This window comes from Nicotiana attenuata, chromosome 7 (genome assembly GCF_001879085.1).
Source record: "Nicotiana attenuata strain UT chromosome 7, NIATTr2, whole genome shotgun sequence".
NCBI classification, from domain to species: Eukaryota; Viridiplantae; Streptophyta; class Magnoliopsida; order Solanales; family Solanaceae; genus Nicotiana; species Nicotiana attenuata.
This window is the reverse complement of record NC_031995.1, coordinates 30,080,512-30,091,864: the sequence shown is the minus strand read 5'-3', so window position 1 is coordinate 30,091,864 and position 11,353 is coordinate 30,080,512.

The following is an 11,353-nucleotide window of genomic DNA, read 5'->3' as shown; positions in this document are numbered from 1 at the left end:
CATTTACTGGGAAATAAAATAAAATACAATAACTGTCCGGAATCCAAATTTGGACGAAAAAAGAAATACAAATACTCTGAAAGAGACTCTGCTGGCTGCGGATCGTACATAAGATGCAACTCACCTAGTTCCCCGTGTCAACCATGCCACTGCGCCCACTAGGCCACTAGCAATGCATGTGCCTGTACAACAAAATGTACAAGTGTAGTATGAGTACGAAAATAATGCGTACCCAGTATGTATCCAGTCTAACCTCGAAGAAGTAGTGACGAGGGGTCGACTTCGACACTTACTAGTGGTCCAATAATATCAGATACACTAAAGAAGTGAATAAATACGAAACAGAGTAAATATATAGAATAAACAAGTATAGAATACGTGGTTAATTCCCCTCTTTACTCAAGCTCTCAGCTAGCAACTTCCCTCCGTAACCGGAGCATATATATAGATATAGTGGATTTCATCAAAGAAGTTGTCATGATTTATATCAGGAAGAAATCCCTCAGATACACTGACTTCTTGCCAAATATTACGCATGATTCCACGAGGATAATATACATAGGAAATGCCGAGGCGTACGGACCGATCCAACATAAAAGTAAAATGTGCACTGCCGAGGGTCGAACGGCGCGAACCATACATGCATCTATTAACCTGCCGAGGCGATCGGCCCGCTCCCATTAGAGTAGTAGAAGGAAATACCCCGCTCACGAATCATACGTGCGACGCGGTCAAATATAAATTTAAGGAATCACCCCACTCGCGAATCATACGTGCGACGCGGTCAAATAATAATTTATTAATAAATCAAAGCCTTTTCTTGATTCTTTTCAAAATAAAGACAATTCAACGTGAAGCTTTAAGGAAATTTTCCTCGGTCGCGAAACATACATGCGACGCGGTTACACATAGATTTCTTGAGTTATTTAAGTGTTCCTCAATTCTTTTTAAATTACGGATTTCAAATGAAAACTTTTAGTTCCCAATATTTTTTTTACCTCAATTTCAACTCCTTTCAAAATATTTAATAAGCTAACTAAGTCTCGCTTCTTCTGAAGACAAATAATAAACATAAATTAACAACAATATCAACAAGGCATGATGTAAGCCTAAAACTACCCGGACATAGGCATAGCTAGTAGCTACGTACGGACTCTCGTCACCTCGTTCGCACGTAGCCCCCACAAATAGAAGCACATAATAATTTTAGTTCACCTATGGTTCTAATTCCCTCTTACAAGGTTAGAAAGGAGACTTACCTTGCTCCGAAGTTCCATAACCGGCTCCCAAGTCCTTCCCACGACTCAAACCGATGCCCAATGCTCCAAAATTAGTCAATGATTATGCAAACCCATTAATATATACTCAAATACTCATTATAATCCTATTTACAACAATTTCCAACTCCGCTTGAAAAGTCGATAAAATCACCCTCAAGCCCACGTGCCCGGAGTCTGAAAATTTTCGAAAATAAAGTTTACCCATAACCTCATGAAATCAAATATATAATTTATTCTTAGTTTCATGTCCAAAATCGTGGTCAAAATCCAAGAATACCAATTTCTAAGTTTTTCTTCAAAATCACAACTTTCTACCAATTTTCATGCTTGAATCCAAACCATGTATTTAACTTACAAGAGGTGGGATTAACTTACCTCATGTTTGATGATGAAATTCCCTCTTTAAAAGCTCCAAAAATCACCCAAGCCATGTGAAAAATGGGTGAAATGAACTCAAACCCCGCTTTTAAAACATTCTACCCAGCCCAGGTCCGCCCTTCTTCGCGAACACGTCACTGCCCTCGCGTTTGCGAAGCACAACCAGCTTCCGCTTCAAAATTACTCTTCGCAAACGCGAGTCCCAGCTCATGAATGCGTTGCTTAACCAGGCCACCCCTTCGCGAATGCGAAGGCCTGAACCCCTATGGGCCCAGTTCCCCTTCGCGAATGCGATGACCCAATCGCAAACGCGAAGCACAAATCACCAGCCAACCAAAACCTTCTTTGCGAACGCGTGAACTCCTTCGCGTTCGCGAAGAACAAAACCAGAACCAAATATCAACACCAGCAATTTAGCCAAGCTTGGTCCGAAACCATCCCGAAACACACCCGGAGCCCCCGGGACCCCATCCAATCACACTAACTAGTTCCATAACGTAACACGGACCTGCTTGAGGCCTCAAATCACATCAAATAATGCTAAAACCATGAATCGCACTCAAATTCGAGCTTAATGAACATTAGAATTTCAAACTTCTACATCCGATGGAAAAACCTATCAAATCACGTCCGATTGACCTCAAATTTTGCACACAAGTCACATTCGACATCACGGACCTATTCGAACTTCCGAAATTGGAATCCGGCCTGATATCAAAAAGTCCAGCTCCGATCAAACTTCTCAAAACCTTCAAATTTCTAACTTTAGCCAAATGACTCCAAAATGACCTACAGAACTTCGAATCTACTTTCGGATGCGCCCCCAACACCAGAATCACCATAAGGAGCTATTTCAAGGATCCATAATAACCCTTTTTCCCATAACATACAAGAACATCCATCATAACCAGAACACACTTCACAGTCCACAATCAAATGAGCCGAGCGCCCTCCAGGCATAAATTCTCGAATTAGCGAAATCACCACAATCTTCATACTTGGTTTCAATATTCACTTAATCAAGTGACAACATGCCACTCTTATACAATCTTCCCGTGGGACACGCTCCCTTGACTTTCCGCACCAGGTAACAAGTCTGCACATCCATACCACCGGCCGTACTATTGCTGTAAAGTGAATCAAGGATCTGCAAATCAATACACGAAGCCTCTTGCACAAGACACCAATCTTAGGTGACGATGAATACAATACCAGATTACTCTAAATATCTAAATCCTTTTCCTGCTCATCCGAGTTCGTGACATCCTTGCCAACACCAAATCACAACCCTGAATCCTCAACTTCCAATTCCCATGCTACTCACTGCACCAAATCATGCTAATACGCAAGAGTATAATAATTTCACCCTAACTCTTAAACCACTAATAGGGTAGACACTTAATCATATAGAAACCTTTCGCTTAACTCCTTTCAGAAGAATCATTGCATCACGAGACTGAATTCCCACAACTGCAGAAAATATAATCCTCTAGTAGTGGTCTAAACCACCATAACTCTCCCGGGATCCATCTACACTTAACAAGCCATAATACTCAAGTGCCTACAAAATAAATTCAATTTCGGCGGCTGTCAAACCTCGCACGTACCGCCACAAATCACATGCATAACTCAACGCGCTGAAGGAATTGATCATTGCCACCATCATGCCTATTCAACCATTTCTAGCCGATTCGACTTCTTCTAATTTTACTTTGGACTTGCATTAGGAATAATAATAGCTCAATTCAAAACACAACGAACCCAATCTGCACTTATCCTGAGTGACTTTATTACACGAGACCACAGTTTCTAAAAACCCACGAACCATCTCATACCCTTCCTTGTGCGCATATTCGCGTCTTCAACTGGTACACCCATTCCTACAAATGATACACTACAAGCCAAAGATAACATAGAACACTCCAAGCCTCTTCTTCATAATTCGCTGCAAAAGCTCGATACTCAACCATGCTATGGACTCGAAATTTCCAGGCACCTCACTTCAACTTTTGAATCCACTAGGACCGTTGTTGAGAGTCACCCACTCTGACTTGGTCACGAATATGATCAAACTCCAAGGCTCTTCTAGCACATGAATACCCTCTCAAAATGGCACTCGGCTGAATCACTTCCCTTGTAAATCACCTCTACACTAAGCATAAATCCTGAATCTTCCCAAAGCCTGAACATAAATTAATAAGGCCAATTATAGCACACATTCCTCAAATCCTTTGCTCAAATCGCCACTGATGTTCTCTTTTCTTAGTCGTAATAACCTATCAATATGCTGATCACCAGAAACCTCACAAGTAGATAACCATACAATCCAATCGTAGGCGCTGGGACTCTCCCACTTAGCTTGAAGCTACCATTGCATAAACCTGGAAACCGCCAAGATTCTTCCTTCGTCGTTGCACTGGGTACAATTGCTACAAAATCGGTAACCATCCTGAGCCCGTGCTCATTCGCCAGTCGTACAAGTCCGTTCACTTCTCATGGACATCAACTAAAAGGTGCGACAGTACACTTCAATCCAAAGTCATGTTGTACCCTTCTTCATATCAAGCAACTCTTTTTTGTCGTATCCACCCTCTCCCGTATAATAGCCAATATTCTAAATTAAGTCCGTAGACCTAGTCACTGTCCACCATGAATCCCAAATCACTCTAACCTTTTTCAAGGCGTGTAGTCATCCTACCACAGAACCAATATGCCACTCTGCCACTCTCCCACTTAGGTCAAACTCACTCCTTTAAGCAACTACTCGACTCATGTTTCTCACACTTAGCCTTCTAGAAGTTTATCCACCGCAAGACACCGCGACCTCTGATAGCCGCTTCTCTGGCACTATTTCACGCTACCCTTCCCTAAAGGCGAATTGAAGAAAACCATAACACCGGCGAACATAACATATTCAGCAAGTACAATGACACCACATCACAGATGAAAATTCCACCATGCTCGAAAATACCAAGTCTCGTTCTCTATCAACCCAAATCTGAACAGTTATAGTCCAATTGCCTTTTCCTCTGCCGCACATAAAATACTGAATCTCTAAATCATGTACTGAGAAACCCTCTTCTCAAGTCATTCACTGCCCCAACACATAGGTGAGCATCCTAGCAACATGTTGTCACGATCCAAAATCCATTAAAGGTCGTGATAGCATCGGACACTATTGTCGACCAAGCCAACACTAAACAATTAACTGAATTGTCATTTTTCATATTTCTGAAATCATAAATTTTCCTCATTTTAACTAGTAAAGGATGAACGTTAAAGAATAATAATAACATTTTCCAATTTCAATTCTAAATATCCCATAATCATCCCAGAACCTGGTGTCACAAGTGCATGAGCATTTACAGGGAAATAAAATAAAATACAATAACTATTCGGAATCCAAATTTGGACAGAAAAAGAAATACAAATACTCTGAAGGAGACTCTACTGGCTGCGGATCGTACATAAGATCCAGCTCACCTAGGTCCCAGTGTCAACCATGCCACTGCGCCCACTAGGCCACTAGCCATGCATGTGCCTGTACAACAAAATGTACAGCAAGTGTAGTACGAGTACGAAAACAACGCGTACCCAGTGGTATCCAGTCTAACCTCGAAGAAGTAGTGACGAGGGGTCGACTTCGACACTTACTAGTGGTCCAACAATATCAAGTACAGTAAAGAAGTGAATAAATATGAAACAGAGTAAATATATGGAATAAACAAGTATAGAATACGTGGTACAATTCCACTCTTTATAAATTTACTCAAGCTCTAACTAGCAAGTTCCCTCCGTAACCGGAGCATATATATAGATATAGTGGATTTCATCAAAGAAGTTGTCATGATTCAAATCAGGGAAATATCCCTCAGATACACTGGCTTCTTGCCAAATAATATGCACGATTCCATGAGGATAATATATATAGGAAATGCCGAGGTGTACCGCTCGATCCAACATAAAAGTAAATTGTGCACTGCCGAGGGCCGAATGGCACGAACCATAGATGCATCTATTAACCTGCCGAGGCAATCGGCCTGCTCCTATGAGAGTAGGAGAAGGAAGTACCCCGCTCGCGAATCATACATCGACGCGGTGAAATAATAATTTATTAATAAATCAAATCCTTTTCTTGATTCTTTTCAAATAAAGACAATTCAACGTGAAGCTTTTAAGGAAACTTTTCCCGCTCGCGAAACATACATGCGACGCGGTTACACAAGATTTCTTGAGTTATTAAAGTATTACTCAATTCTTTTTAAATTAAAGATTTCAAATGGAAACTTTTAGTTCCTAATTTTTTTACCTCAATTTCAACTCCTTTCAAAACATTTAATAAGCTAACTAAGTCTCGCTTCTTCTCAAGATAAACAATAAACATAAATTAACAACAATATCAACAAGCCATGATGTAAGCCTAAAACTACCCGATCATAGGCATATCTAGTAGCTACGTACGGACTCTCATCACCTCGTGCGTACATAGCCCCCACAAATAGAAGCACATAATAATTTTAGTTCACCTATGGGGTTAATTCCCTCTTACAAGGTTAGAAAGGAGACTTACCCGCTCCGAAGTTCCATAACCGGCTCCGAAGCCCTTCCAACGAATCAAATCGATGCCCAACGCTCCAAAACTAGTCAATGATTATGCAAACCCATTAATATATACTCAAATACTCATTATAATCCTATTTACACTAATTTCCAACTCCGCTTGAAAAGTCGATAAAATCACCCTCGGGCCAACGTGCCCGGATTCCAAAAATATTCGAAAATAAACTTTACCCAAAACCCCACGAACTCAAATATATAATTTATTCTAAATTTCATGTCCAAAATCGTGGTCAAAATGCAAGAATACCAATTTCTAGGTTTTTCTTCAAAATTCCGAATATCTACCAATTTTCATGCTTGAATCCACAATAAAACCATGTATTTAACTTACAAGAGGTGTGATTAACTTACCTCATGATTGATGAAGAAATCCCCTCTTCAAAAGCCCCAAAAACCCCCAAGCCATGTGAAAAATGGGTGAAATGAACTCAAACCGCGCTTTTAAAACACTCCCCAGCCCAGGTCCGCCCTTCTTCACGAACGCGGCATTGCCCTCGCGTTCGCGAAGCACAACCAGCTTCCACTTCAAAATTACTTTTCACGAACGCGTTGCTTAACCAGGCGAACCCTTCACGAACCCGTTACACCCTTCGCGAACGCGAAGGCCTAAACCCACATGGCCCCAGTTCCCTTTCACGAACGCGATGACCCAATCGCGAACGCGAAGCACAAATTGCCAGCCAACCAAAACCTTCTTCGCAAACGCGTGAACTGCTTCACGTTTGCGAAGAACAAAACAAGAACCAGATATCAGCAGCACCAATTCAGCAAAATTTGGTCGAAACCATCCCGAAACACACCCAGAGCCCCTGGGACCCCGTCTAGTCACATCAAACAACGCTAAAACCATGAATCGCACTCCAATTCGAGCTTAATGAACTTGAGAATTTCAAACTTCTACATCCGATGCCAAAACCTATCAAATCACGTCCGATTGACCTCAAATTTTGCACACAAGTCACATTCGACATTAGGGACCTATTCCAACTTCCGAAATTGGAATCCGACCTCGGTATCAAAAAGTCCACTTCCGGTCAAACTTCTCAAAACCTTCGAATTTCTAACTTTAGCCAAATAACTCCAAAATGACCTACGGACCTCCGAATCCACTTTCGGACGTACCCTTAATACCAGAATCACCATACGGAGCTATTTCCAGACTCAAAATCCCAAACGGACATCGATAACACTAAAATACTGTGCAACCCAAATTTATGAAATTCTTTCCAAAATGCTAACTTCCACAATAGACGTCGAAACGCTCCAAGGTCATCCAAAACCCGATCCGAACATACGCCTAAGTCTGAAATCATCATACGAACCTGTTGGAACCTTCAAATCCTGATTCCGAGGTCGTTTACTCAAAAATCCAACCTTAGTCAATTCTTCCAACTTAAAGCTTCTGAAATGAGAATTCTCTTTCCAAAATCAACTCTGAACTTCTAAAATTCCAGTTCCGACCACGCATACAAATCATAATACCTGAAGTGAAGCTGCTCAAGGCCTCACACCACCGAATGACGCGCTAGAGCTCAAAACGACCGGTCGGATCGTTACAACTTATAGTGCGAAATGATAATAAGCTTTAGCATCATATTTCTATCATTATAATAAATATACTTATATTTATATATTCTTTGTAGAGACGATGCGAGATAAACAAATTCAATTGAACAAAGCTGAAATTTAATTATTTCATGGGGTTAAAAGCTTTTGTAGCTGCTCGTGCTGAAATGGTAAGTTTTACTATTTTTACTTTTTGTAAAGATGATATTTAGTATTATTTCATATTATTTTCAAATTGTGTAGGGTGTGAAGGAACATGGAGGAGTAGAGCTAGATATGATTGAGTTCTACAAAAGCACCCATTACTTGAGTAAAAAGGGATGGTCATCTCCAAAGGCTGAGACTAACTACGTATGTGATATTTTAGTAACATGTCAAATGTATCTGTTCTATCTTATAACTAATTTAACCGAAGTAATATTTTATTGTAGAACAAAATGAGAGATTTGAGAGCACGGTGAGTCTCTGAAGAGAATCCAATGACTATTGATGAAATTGCTGATAATGTACTTGGTACAAGGTCGGGATATATTAAAGGTCCTGGAAGCCTAGTACAACTACATCAATAAAAAGGAGAACAACAAAATTAGAGGACTCTCTTAGGAGGGAAAAAGAGGATGCTGCTATTGCCCAACATGATTTACAAGAACGTTTGAATGCAGCTAAAGCCGTGGTAGCAAATTAGCAGATACAGATACAAACATTAACTTTTGAGTTGGGTACTGTACGGGCACGCCAAGAGGAAATATTAAACCAAATGCAGCGTCATTTTATTGGCTCGTCACCATCAAGGTTAGAAGTACTACATCTTTAAATGATAACTTCAATTACAATTCTTTTAGCATCTAAGTTCGAATGTTTCCTTTTTTATGATACAGCGAAGATTGAGCTCCACCAGATTATCAACTTTGGGTACACTAAACTACATACTATTTATTTTTTTCTCATTTTTTTTTGTATCACAATTAAATTATTTGTTTCACCAATTAAACTCTAGTTGTAGTTTATACCAATTATATTTTATTTAGGGTAAAAATTATTTACCCCCTCCAACTTTGTGTAAAAAACAACCCCCCCCCCCCCCTCACCCCTTAACTTTGCATAATAGTCATTCTCTCCCTCTTATCCTATGCAATACCAATTTTGCCCTTGACATTTTTAAATCTCATCTATGTAATGCCTTTTTATATTATATAGGATAATATATTTTTTTTAACCTAGACATTTTACCTATAGTTTAAATATTTTTCTATCTTAGTGTAGATTTACTTAAGTTCATTAATATTATAAGTAAAATAATCTTCTTATAATTTTATTACAAAATCTCACACTATTTTTTTATAATTATTATTTAAATATTACGTACGTGCATTCATGCATGCATGTATGGATGCATATATGTACGTATGTATGTGTATGTGTATGTATGTATGTTTTGCTCTCTTATTCTCTATCATCTATATATAGATGATAGATGAATGAGGTTTGAATGTCTTTAATAAAATATTTTTTATGCATTTACAAAATAAACAGATAATCTTTTATAATTATGCTATAAAATTTATCTCTATTTTTATTTCATTAATAAAGATCAAAACTCATTTATCTATACAGAATTCTATTATAAATGTATCTATATTTTTATTAATTATTTTTGTATTACTTACGTTCAAATATGTTTATAAAGTTTTTACACCTTTTTATTGTCACTTTATAAATATATATTAGAGCTTTGATTGCTATAAATAAAATTAAATTATTTTTATTCTACTCATTTGTTTTGCTATAGAATGTATTATTTAAATTACTATTTCTCGCTCTTTTTTTTGGTCTTAGAAATAAATTTTCTGCTTTCTACATGTACTTTTATTATACAAATTTTAAAACGAAAGAAAAATTTCCTGAGTTTAAAAAAGTAAAAAGAAAAAAAAGAGACAAAGGTCGCTATTGTAACGATCCGACCGGTCGTTTTATTTTTTAGATCCACGTTCCCCTAAATAAGACTCCCCGTAAGAGCTTTTACTGTTTTATGACTTGCGGGGATGGTTAGCTCGGGTTTGGAAGGGTTCGGGTTAAAATTGGAACACTTAGTTCCTTATTATTGGCTTAAAGGGATTTAAGTTTGATTTGGTTCAATATTTTTAGTAAACGACCTCGAAACCGGGATTCGATGATCCCAATAGGTTCATATAATAATTTTGGACTTGGGCGTATATTCGTATCGGGTTATGGATGACCCAAGAGCGTTTCGGTGCATAAAGTTAAAAGTTGGCGCATGAAGGTTTTAAAGTTCTTTAAATTTGGTTTGAAAATAGGTTGTGATGTTATCGAGGTCCATTTGGGATTTTGAGCACGGAAATAGCTCCGTATAATTTAAGATTTGTACGCAAAATTTAGCGTCATTCCGAGTTGATTTGATAGGAATCGGACGCGCGAAAGTGTTTTTAGAAGTTATTGAGTTCCAATTCGTTATTCTAGAGTTTATTTTGGTGTTCCGACCGCGCGAGCGGGTCCGTATTATATTGTTTGATGCGTGAGTGTGACTGGATGGGGTCCCGGGGGCCTTGGGTGTGAAACGTATTGGAATCGGGCTCGGATTTTTGCATGGTAGAACTGCTGGTGCACCAGTTCTGGTACGTCCGCACCTGTGACATTTTGGACGCAGGTGCGAGCTCACAGGTGTTGATACCCATTTTTTTCCTCATATATTTCAAAATGCATATATACTTTCAAAATAGTGCATGAGCATCAACTAGTATTTTCCCATAATTTTCTGTATTTTTTAAAAGGATTTTAATTAAATTATTCTAGCATTTTATTATATAAAATTATTACTGATTGCATCACAAACGTTTTATGATAATTTTATTGCTTAATTTTATCCTTTTATATTTATATTGAGCTTCAATTATTTCAGGAATAGCCATATGTACATATTAGGTTATAATTGCAATAATTTTGCAGTAATGGCCCATGTGTGCATAAGTACCTTATTTCACAAGAAAATAACCTTTTATATTTTTATAATACTAAGTAATTATATTAAGTCATTTTCATGCACAAATGATTTTTTATCATTTCTAAATTATTTTATTTAAGTTAATTGGGTATTTAAAATATAGCCTCTTTCAATTAATTTTTTGGACCTAATTACGCAGCCCAACACCTAAAATATCTAACCCAATTACCTAGCCCAATTGTTAACCCTTGCCCGACCCAGAACCTCTTCTAATCGTGGCCGTTGATCTTTGAGATCAACGGTCCACGTTATCCCTATCCTTTTTTAATCCAATGACCCCCCAAACCCTACCCATTCTCTCAAACATCGCCGCCTCTGAATTCTCTCCTCCTCTATTCTCTCTCAGATAAAATCTTAACCTTAGCCACCGTCACCGAAGAAGTACCCGTTCCATGGGGTTCCTCTGTGATTTCAGGCCCCTACCGGCCTCTTACCTCTTCTGGTTGTTCGATTTTGTTGTTATATGAAGGAATCTCAAAGAGATTCAACT